Source organism: Homalodisca vitripennis, unplaced genomic scaffold (assembly GCF_021130785.1).
Source record: "Homalodisca vitripennis isolate AUS2020 unplaced genomic scaffold, UT_GWSS_2.1 ScUCBcl_6494;HRSCAF=13727, whole genome shotgun sequence".
Lineage (NCBI taxonomy): Eukaryota > Metazoa > Arthropoda > Insecta > Hemiptera > Cicadellidae > Homalodisca > Homalodisca vitripennis.
Genome location: NW_025782600.1, coordinates 1 through 9,850, shown reverse-complemented (window position 1 = coordinate 9,850; position 9,850 = coordinate 1). Strand labels below are relative to the sequence as shown.

Below are 9,850 nucleotides of genomic sequence, written 5' to 3'. Positions count from 1 at the left end.
AACCGTATATTCTTATTAAAGTTTGTATTTTCTATTTATCCTCATTTCGTATTTATATTATTCATATTTTTATTCTACATAAAAGAAAGAAATTTCAAATTTTCATTTCAAATCTGTTATGAAAATCCAAATATTTCAAACTACGTGATTTATTTCTAAACATATAAAATAGTTCATCATATACTCTTATTTAATTAAGAATGTGACATCATATTAAAGCTATATTTAAAATGTGGCTTATTTTTATTTGGAAGTAAGCTGTTTTGAGTACTTCCATAACCACACATTATCTCAAGTTGATAAAATTATTGCTCGAAAAAATATTTTAAACTCTTAAAAATTAATTTTTTTTTTAAATATATACAAAATATAGTTGTTTGGATAGAATCTAAATTAGCTTTTTACTGTCGTTCAGACACCACAATTACAAATGCTTATTTGAAGGTATACAACGCTTTCCTACTGAAAATGCATTACCTTGGCACGAGCATTGCTCTAATTATATGGACCAGTAGCGGTAAATAAGATCCAGTGTGCATGCTTGGCTAACGGAGACGTTATACATAGTAAATATGCTTCCTGCGACATAGACTGTACTTTGTATACATTTCCTTGTAGTCCTGTCATTTCATATATGCATCAATACATTTTTGTTTTATTTAGTAACTGTATTTACATATTTTGTCACGCTGGTAAAATAGTGTATTTTGCACGCATTCTTTCGCTGTCACTTCAAAAAGAAATCAAAGCCCTCACTTATCACTAATTCTCCAACGCCCCCATATCTCAGAATATTGAAATTTGGCACAAGTAAGCATCATGCCACAATAATAAAAAGTAACATTGAAATAATACGTTCCTTAAATATTCAAAACGATCATAGGCCTCTATTATAATTGCTTTCACTAAGATTACTACGAGACTTCTAGAGGTACTCATTAGCTCTCGCATAACATAGTTTAAGTGTTAATGAATTAGTTGGAGCTATTCAATTAAATATTGTGAAATTTTGCTGATAGATTTGTCTCATTGGTACTGTTCCCCTTTCCGACTTCAGGGCCTCCTAAAATTGCTCTTTAATTTTAAAGTTCAATTATTCTGTAATAGATCAGGAAATTTTGATATCTTCAAAATTCACTTCTTATTTTCAGGAGTATTTTGCCAATGTCATAGTGTAGCTGGTACAACGGTTATCGAAAGATAATCATATAAAGCAACTTCGAGCGTGGCTGCTGTTTGGATGGGTGGCCGCTGTGCGATCCTGCCCTTGCAAAGCAGTCCGCCTGCCCGGCCAGATTAAGTGTTAGAGAGGGCTTCTTAGCCCTAACTTTGCATGGTAAAATGAGGCATCTTTACTTTATTCTACTTTTACTTTATTTATTACGCCTTTAAAAAGGATATGTCTATGACGTACCTGTTATTCATAGGAAACTGCAACGCCGTTTGTACTAGTACGTCAATAAAACATTGAAGATGTGCATTGAATAACAAATAGCAAAAAAATGGTTTTTTTTTCTTATTTCTTGTAAGGTAAGTCTTGAATAGGTAAGTTAGTAATAAATTGACCTAAGTTGACTTGCAAACCAGATAATATACTTTGAAAATTTCTTGGAAATTAAGGCATTATTAATAATAATAATAATAATACATCTGTGTTTATAAACTTTAATAAAGCACAAATCATTACAAATATACAATATATTTATTTTTAATATTAGTTTCTGGTTTTGAATAAATATTGAAATGCACAATTTCCTGTATTTCTATTTTTCAAATGAACTACCGAAGTGTTATTAGTACAAGTATATTGTAATTTACATATAACGTAGAAACTTTGATTCAATGTGAACGTTGATAAACGTGTAAAGGGTTGATTTAAGGTGTATGTTGAGTTTAACTGTAATTTACCTTTCTCTAAGTGCAGAGTGTAGAATACACACAGACTTTACTCCTTACAATTTGGAGTCATGTTCGTATATGTACTGAATAACGTCGTGATACATTATAACCACTTGCACAAGATTACACGATTCAAACTTATCCGAGAGTAATTAATGATGACATTATTGTTCGTTTAAATTAATTTTGAACTACTGCTGTTATAGTCATTACACATACTCTTCGTCCTAGCTTGATCAATGAATGGAGCTGTTGAATTAAAGTGTTGATAATCAATTTAAAATGTATTGTATGGCACTCTCAATTTATGTAGCCTACGACTATACCAAAAGATAGCTTCTCTACTTCATTAACCCTAATGATTAGAAGCTTTTCGGAACACTTGACTATTTGCTCTTTTTCATTCACATGGGTTTATGAGGTAAGGTTGGGGTATTTGAAAGATGGTCCTTGGGTCTTTATTTATTATTCGACCTAGTTTATAGAGGAGAAAAATAACAATATGGAAATATTCCGAGAAGCGATATTGATGTTTTCGATCGGTTTTTTTCACTCCATTTTCTTCCTTTCATATTTCCCGTTCATATTACAGAGGTGAGTGCCAATTAAGACCTGTGACGGCTTTTTATTATTTCAGCAATGACAAATCAAGCTGCAAAACTTTACCTGTCATTAGTGCACATGACAACCTGTTTTTAACACGTACCTTTGGGAAACTAAAACTGCGCTCCCAGAGAGACTGCTCACAAGGGAGGGAGACAAAAACTTTTTAAAACGATAGCCTCACGTTGAGTAGCATAACAAATTAACTTCCTTCATTAGTAAAAATCAATGCCACAAATCCTATTTTACAAGGTTGGCCCTAAACCAAAATGCGGCATATTGTAATTTCAAAACATTGTTAGTATCAATTTGGTATTATTTTCATATTATCAAATAATTACAATGGATTCTATTTTACCAATTGAACATTACTTAGCTGTCCTACTCAACCTTTCCTATCCTATTTGTAATGGTGAAACTATTATTAAACCATCCTGTAAGTTAATTTACATTATAAAGTGCTATGAAATTACTTTATTTTTATATTGTTGCATTTATAACTTTAATATTACGAAGTGTATTAGCAATTTACTTCACAGAGAAGTGCAATATTTTCACAAGCGGTATGTCTAATTACTAATTAGTTATTTATATTGTTTCTAATGAGATGTATGAGCCACTTCTATTGCTTAGACCGGATTTTTTATTATTTTGTACGTGGAAATGTTTTAGTAACTCTTCAAAACATCTGAAGGGTTACGAAACAGGAAAGCATAAACTGAAAACATTTCAGAGTGTGCGGAAAAGATGAACAAAGTTCTCTTAAAAAATGTGCCGAGGGACTTTACTCGTTGTTATTTATTATTTACTGAAATCCATCCTCTTTCTCTACAGGCTATGTGGAAACGTGATCCACGTAATGTGTTTATGGCCCTCATATTTTCGCTCCCTTACTCCAAACATCAACTCTGCGAATTTCATGAGTATTACATGGCTTACTGTAAATATTTTCTTATGAGTTAAAACTATTTTCCATTTAATTAATCCTTACATTAGGTTTGACAATAAAATGTTAGAATACAAACACATTGATAGATCCAGGATGTATACATACAAATCGTGTTTTATTAGCAAGATTAATATAGTATAAAAGTGTCTCGTTGTTCGTACAAAACGCCTTTTAGAATTACTTCTTTTTTGGATCACGATCATATTTTATAAATGACCATGGGTTCTTGCTAACGACCCTTACCAAATCTGGTTGTGTTTTTTTTCATAAAACCCCTTTACCTTAAAAATGGTTAAAGTAATAGTGCAACAATTTGGGATCAACATTCCTGTAATTTTCCAAAAATGAAAGTTACATTTTTCAAAAGTAAGAATTCAAGATTTTCATCGGTTACAGAAAATTGCTCAATAAAAAATGAAATAATTTATTTAATTTGTTACAATTATATGAGAAATAACTTAGAAAATTAAATGTTGATTTTGTTGCGTGATGTTTTGTTGTTTCAACAGAAAAAAACTCATATCAAAATATTTTCAGGTACACTTGTCTTCATTGACAACGGACGTTATATACCAAACTATACAGGGGCTAGATAGTAATCGATTAGAGCTCCTTTAGTGAATATATTATTGACCGAGGTTAAGCGAAAAAAATGTGTGAAATTTTTTTTTTCATAAATCAGAAGAAGATGTCAAAGAGACTGGAATTAGGATCCCTGGTACCAATTGAATAAACCTTTCTCTGCAGATATTGCAAGAGGTTCTTGGTACCGACTAATATTTAGCAATAAGTCACTTTGAAATTAAGAAAGATGTAAGGATGAAAAAATAGGGGCTAGTTAGGCAACTCCAAGAGTTCAACTGCAAAGCCTAGGCGCCAAATCTCTGTCCCAGTTGATAATTTCATATAACCGAATATCTTATCAATGATTTCCTTTCTGAACTACTGTATTGTCTCTTGTTAAATATTCAAAGTTTTACTAATAAGTGAAAGCAATTAATTAATAAGAACATTTTTGTTTGTATAAATCAATTTAAAAAATAATATCTTGCATCGGCCGGGAATCGAACCCGGGCCGCCCGCGTGGCAGGCGATCATTCTACCACTGAACCACCGATGCTTGTATTACTTATAATAATATTACTGTTTTAACTCTCTTTTTTTATACAACGCTATTTTTTGCATCAAACTTTTGAAACTAAGTAAAAACTTTAATAGCTCTGATAAAGTTGTTAAAACACATAAATACAGTAATTAAATCATTATAATAACTGAAAGAAAGTAATTATGTCTTTCACTCTCCATTCAAATACCATTATTTATGTTCTAACTTGAAAAGCTACAATAATACGTTATTGCTAGCATGTGTAAGAAATGTAAGTCTTATATATAATAAAACTTAATCACACTGAAACTTATTCAAGCTCATAAACGTCAAACCATTAGAAATATTTCAGAAAACCATTACACCTGTTGCTCAATAAGTTTTCTTCTCGGATTCAGGATAAATGTTTGGGTCCTGAAAATAGTATTTCACTTCACTATGGACACTTAATAGGTTTCAAAATTCTCGAAATGTACAAAATTTAAGTGCGATGGCCGGGAATCGAACCCGGATCAACTGCTTGGAAGGCAACTATGCTGACCATTACACCACCATCGCACGACTGAGAAATACGAATGAGTACTAAAAACTTTAATTAAATAAATATATCTTAATAAAATTTGATATGTTTTTCAATTTCTATATTTTCTTTTCTCAAAGATGTCTTTAACTCCCATCTGTCCGTATAGTATTACGACTTCTAGTTTGTATTGGGTTTGTGTTTGTGTTTGAGTTTGTGGGTGTTATGTTACACAATACATATAATACGATATTATGTACAATTATACAAACCAGTAGAGTAACACGATTTAATAAAATATGACGAAAAAGAGGAAAGAAAATTAAACAATCTCATAAAGATACAAGAGATTATTGAGATTATACCTTTTTTCAGCTTAACGGATTTTAAAATCTACTGAGCACTTTATTATATTGAGTTTCTAATGCAGTGTACTACCGAGTATTCATTCCAATTATCACAAGCATTTTCGGAAATTATATTCACATATTTTGATTGGCATTAATTTAAATTAACAATTGCGTCCCTAGTGATTTGAGATTTTTAAAAAGGTTGTCAATTCTGTTAATGATATAGTAATGAACCAACCATTAAAATATCAGTGCTGAAATGAACTCTTCATTTACTATCACTTTTAATTAAAATTGTGAAAAGTTTTTGTTTGGAGGAAGATCAAAATTAGCAAGAAAGAGTTTGAGACAGTCATTACTTTATTGTATTCTACTTCCAATTCACACCTCCATCAATGAGGAAAACTACTCAAAAACCTGCACTTATTCTTTATGCTGCTGAGTCCTTTAGCTTATACCTTTGCCTGGAGTCCATGAAGTACTGGAAGTTTTAATTTATTTTACTAAAACATATTACTTCATATTTGACATTACATTGCAAATTTTGCTTCTACTATTATTATTATTTAGAATCACAAAAATAGATGGAACCAAAATTTATATTGGATAATATATAATATATATATGGATGTAATATACTGAATAAATGTTTTCCAACCAACTACGATGACCTAACTGAAGAACTCACAAAATTTGTAGACAAATACAATAAACCCAATTAACTATATTAAATAACCGATACAAACAACGACGTATTCAGCAAATCATTCTTGTCCTCTGGTGAATGATGTAAACATTTCATATATTATGAAATACTTCTTCGAAAAGAGGAATATTTCCAATAGAAGGAACATATAAGGATGTTTGATATATTAAAATGATTGGACATCCCTTTAGAATGAACATGTAAACAAATTCTTTTTAGAATCTAAACACATATTTGTTTTTGAACGACAAAAAAACATGAATTTTACACTATGATTTATTTAAAATAAACCAAAAATGGAACCATGTCGACCACTAATATAATTATTTTAATTGAGGGACATAGAATTTAACATGCAGCCAATACATTTATTAAAATAAACTCTTACAGCTACAATTGGTTATTAAGCAACTAGCATCATCATCCTCTTAATACAACGTCTAGAATATGCTGCGATCACAGACTCGACCCCTAGAATTTGGAGCCATGTTCGTCTAGGAGATCCAAAATATTCTTCGAAAAGGGAATCTCAGAAAGAACTCTTTTGCATCCTTTAGCCATCAGACACATCTAGACTATAACATTTAGTGTAATCTAGGTGAATTCTCATTGTGTACAATTGTGTGCAGGCTCTTGACTAACATCTAGTCTAACATGACTCCGGATTCCAGAAGTCAAGTCTGTGACAGCTTTCAGCTTCCTAGACGTTGCACTAATGGGAACGTGGTTTCAACAATCACATAAAATTAACCTTTCCCATCATATCTAAGTTAGGTATAGAAAGCTCGTCTATTGTAGTATAATGTACTGAATAACGTCATCATAACCACACACAAGATTACACGATTCAAACTAATCCAAGAGTAATTAATGATGACATTATTGTTCGCTCAAATTAAATTTAAACTAATGGTGGTACAATCATGTCATTCTATTAGTCTCTTCGTAATAGCTTGAATAATGCATGGAACTGTTCAATTAAAGTTTTGATAATCAGTTTCAAATCTAATTGTATAGCACTCTTAACTTACTTAAGACTAAACAAAAAGACGGCTTACGGTCCGTGATCATGATGAAAGGACACTTTTTCATCAGATGGCTTTCAATTCCTTAATGTATTAATCAACCTTGTTACTGATAAGAAAAATAAACAATATGGGGTTGCTCTCCTGCAAAGTGATATCGGTTGTTTTCACTCCAATTTCCTCCTTTAATATTCCCGTAATTATTATACACAGGGTGCCAATTAAGACCCGGGATAGCTTATTATTATTTTAACCAAATTTTTACATGTTTCTAGTGCAAATGACAAACTAATTTAACACATACCAGTGGAAGACTAAAACTACGCCCCCAAGGAGATGGCCCGCAAGGAGTCAGTCGAAACGTTTTTAATGAAAGCCAAATTCGAGTAGCATAACAAATTAAATTTCTTGATTAGCAGAATATAACGCCATGAATCCTACTTCAAAATATTGTCCCTAAGCAAAATGGTGACTTATTGAAGGTTCAATACATTGCTAGTATTAACTTTGGTATTATTTTCATATTATCAAGCAATTACAACGGATTTTTGGCGTTTTATTCTACTAATAAATAAAATTCAATTTGCTGTGCTACTCTACCTCTGCTATGCTATTTGTAATGGTTAAAACTAATATTACGCCATCCTGTGACTTAATTGACATTCTGCACTATAATGTGCTGTGTAAAAAACCCTATTTTTTATTGTTATTTTTATATCTTTCCTATTATACGAGCATTCATTAGCAAATCTCTCCCTAACGAAGTATAATATTTTTCCAAGAAGTAAGTGTAATTGCTATTTAGTTCTTTCCACTGTTTCTAAGGAGATGTAACAACCATCTTATATTGTTTTAGACCGGTTTTAGAATTTTTTTATACTTGAAAATTCTTTAATAACTTGTAATAACATCGGAAAAAGGTTATTAACGAAACAGAAAAAACATAAATTGAAAACATAAAGTAGAAAACGAAGTTCTCTTACAAAATATTGCCGAGGGACTTTAAACATTGTTATTTGTTATTTAATCAATTCTCTTTCTATGTAGGCTGTGCGGAACCTTAGGCCACGTAATGTGTTGATTATTGCTCTCACATTTTCGCTTCCTTCCACCAAACATCAATTCCGCGAATTTCAAAAGTATTGCATGTCTACGCAGATGTCTTTATTGTTTGTTTTGTTTATCTAAATGCCGACTTGAGATGCTGTAAATATTTTGATAAGAGTTGATCCTTTTTAAGTTTTAGATCCTAGCAATAACGTTGTACTATAAAAAGGTAAAATGTAAACACTATGATAGACAAAGTATGTATACATACAAACCGTGTTTTACTAGAAAGAGTATTAAGGTACTCGTTATCATTTTACCACACCTTCTTTGTTTCTTCATAAACCTCTCGTTGGCAGTGGTTCATGTAATTGTGTCACGATTTGTAGTCAATATTCCTGTTTCAAGCTAGAAAAGAGAGTTCCATTTTTTTAAAGTGGCTGCATTTTGAAATTCTTACGAAAACCAATGTAATGATTTAAGATTTCTATCGGTAACAGCAACTAGGTCATAAAAATACGTAATATTTCACTGAATATGTTAAAATTGTATGAGAAATAACTAAGGAAATTAAATGTTGATGCTGTTGTGTAATACTTTGCCATTTCAAAAGGAAAAATTAATATTGAAAAAGGCAATAATATATTTTCTATTTATACTATCCCAAATCATTTTTATCAACATATTCTAAGTACATTTGTATTCATTGATAAAATGCAAAATTAAATTGACGTAATTTAGGAAAATAGAAATAAAGGATAATGTGTACACACTCCTATATAAAGTTACACAACTAACTGACTTTACGGATCAGCTGTGGATCCATGGTTTAATTAGTAAAAGAACGTCATTGCATAGCAAATTAAACTATAAATACAAGAGCTAGATCGTAAATCGATCAATACTCTTTCAGTGAAAATATTAGTAGCCAAGCTTTAGCGAGGCCTATAAATCATGGAGATAGGAAATTTTTCAAAAACCAAATGTCTATAAACTTTCCCTATATTATCTTAAGCATCGTAATCTTATGGTACAGTAAGATAGGTATTATTCATTTTTGTAACAGTTTAGAATAAAATACAAGCAATTTTCGGTAACCAGATAAGTCAGAGAAAAGATTGCAAAATAATTCTGAAGAAAATTATTTTATTAAAATCAGAATAAGATATCAAAGCGAGTTGATATACCATCCACAGGTATTGCAGGGGGTTTATTTACTGACTACGATTGAGCAATAAGTCAAATCCCGCTAAGAAATTAAGGAAGAGCTAAGGAACAAAAAAGGGGTTGGTTAGACTACACCAAGTATGTAAGGAAACAGCAGGATCAAGTTGAGCAAAGCTTAACCACCAACGTCTCGGGCCCAGAAAGAAGCGGTCGCTACATCACATAGCTTCCTGTCGAGCTGCACGAGTTTTAAACCGTTTAAACAAAGAAAATTTCAAAATAAAACTCTTAAAAGATGCCTATGCTCAATAAAAGAGTCTAATATCTAAGATATTACGATTACAATTTGATTACAGTCGAATATCTAAAAATGATATCCTTTCCCAAATACAGTCCTGTGCCTTAATAAAATATTCAAAGTTGGACAGTAAAACCCACTAATTAAAACTGTTGGAAATATAAATAGTTTCATAAAAATA

At 31.1% G+C, this 9,850-nt stretch overlaps 2 non-coding genes across 2 annotated transcripts; both read right to left on the bottom strand.

Annotated features, from left to right (window-relative positions):
- Positions 1 to 4,500: 4,500 nt before the first annotated feature.
- Positions 4,501 to 4,571, bottom strand: Trnag-gcc. The gene has a single exon. It is a non-coding gene; the product is annotated as a tRNA-Gly (tRNA).
- A 471-nt stretch (positions 4,572 to 5,042) lies between these two features.
- Positions 5,043 to 5,114, bottom strand: Trnag-ucc. The gene has a single exon. It is a non-coding gene; the product is annotated as a tRNA-Gly (tRNA).
- Between the last annotated feature and the right edge of the window lie 4,736 nt (positions 5,115 to 9,850).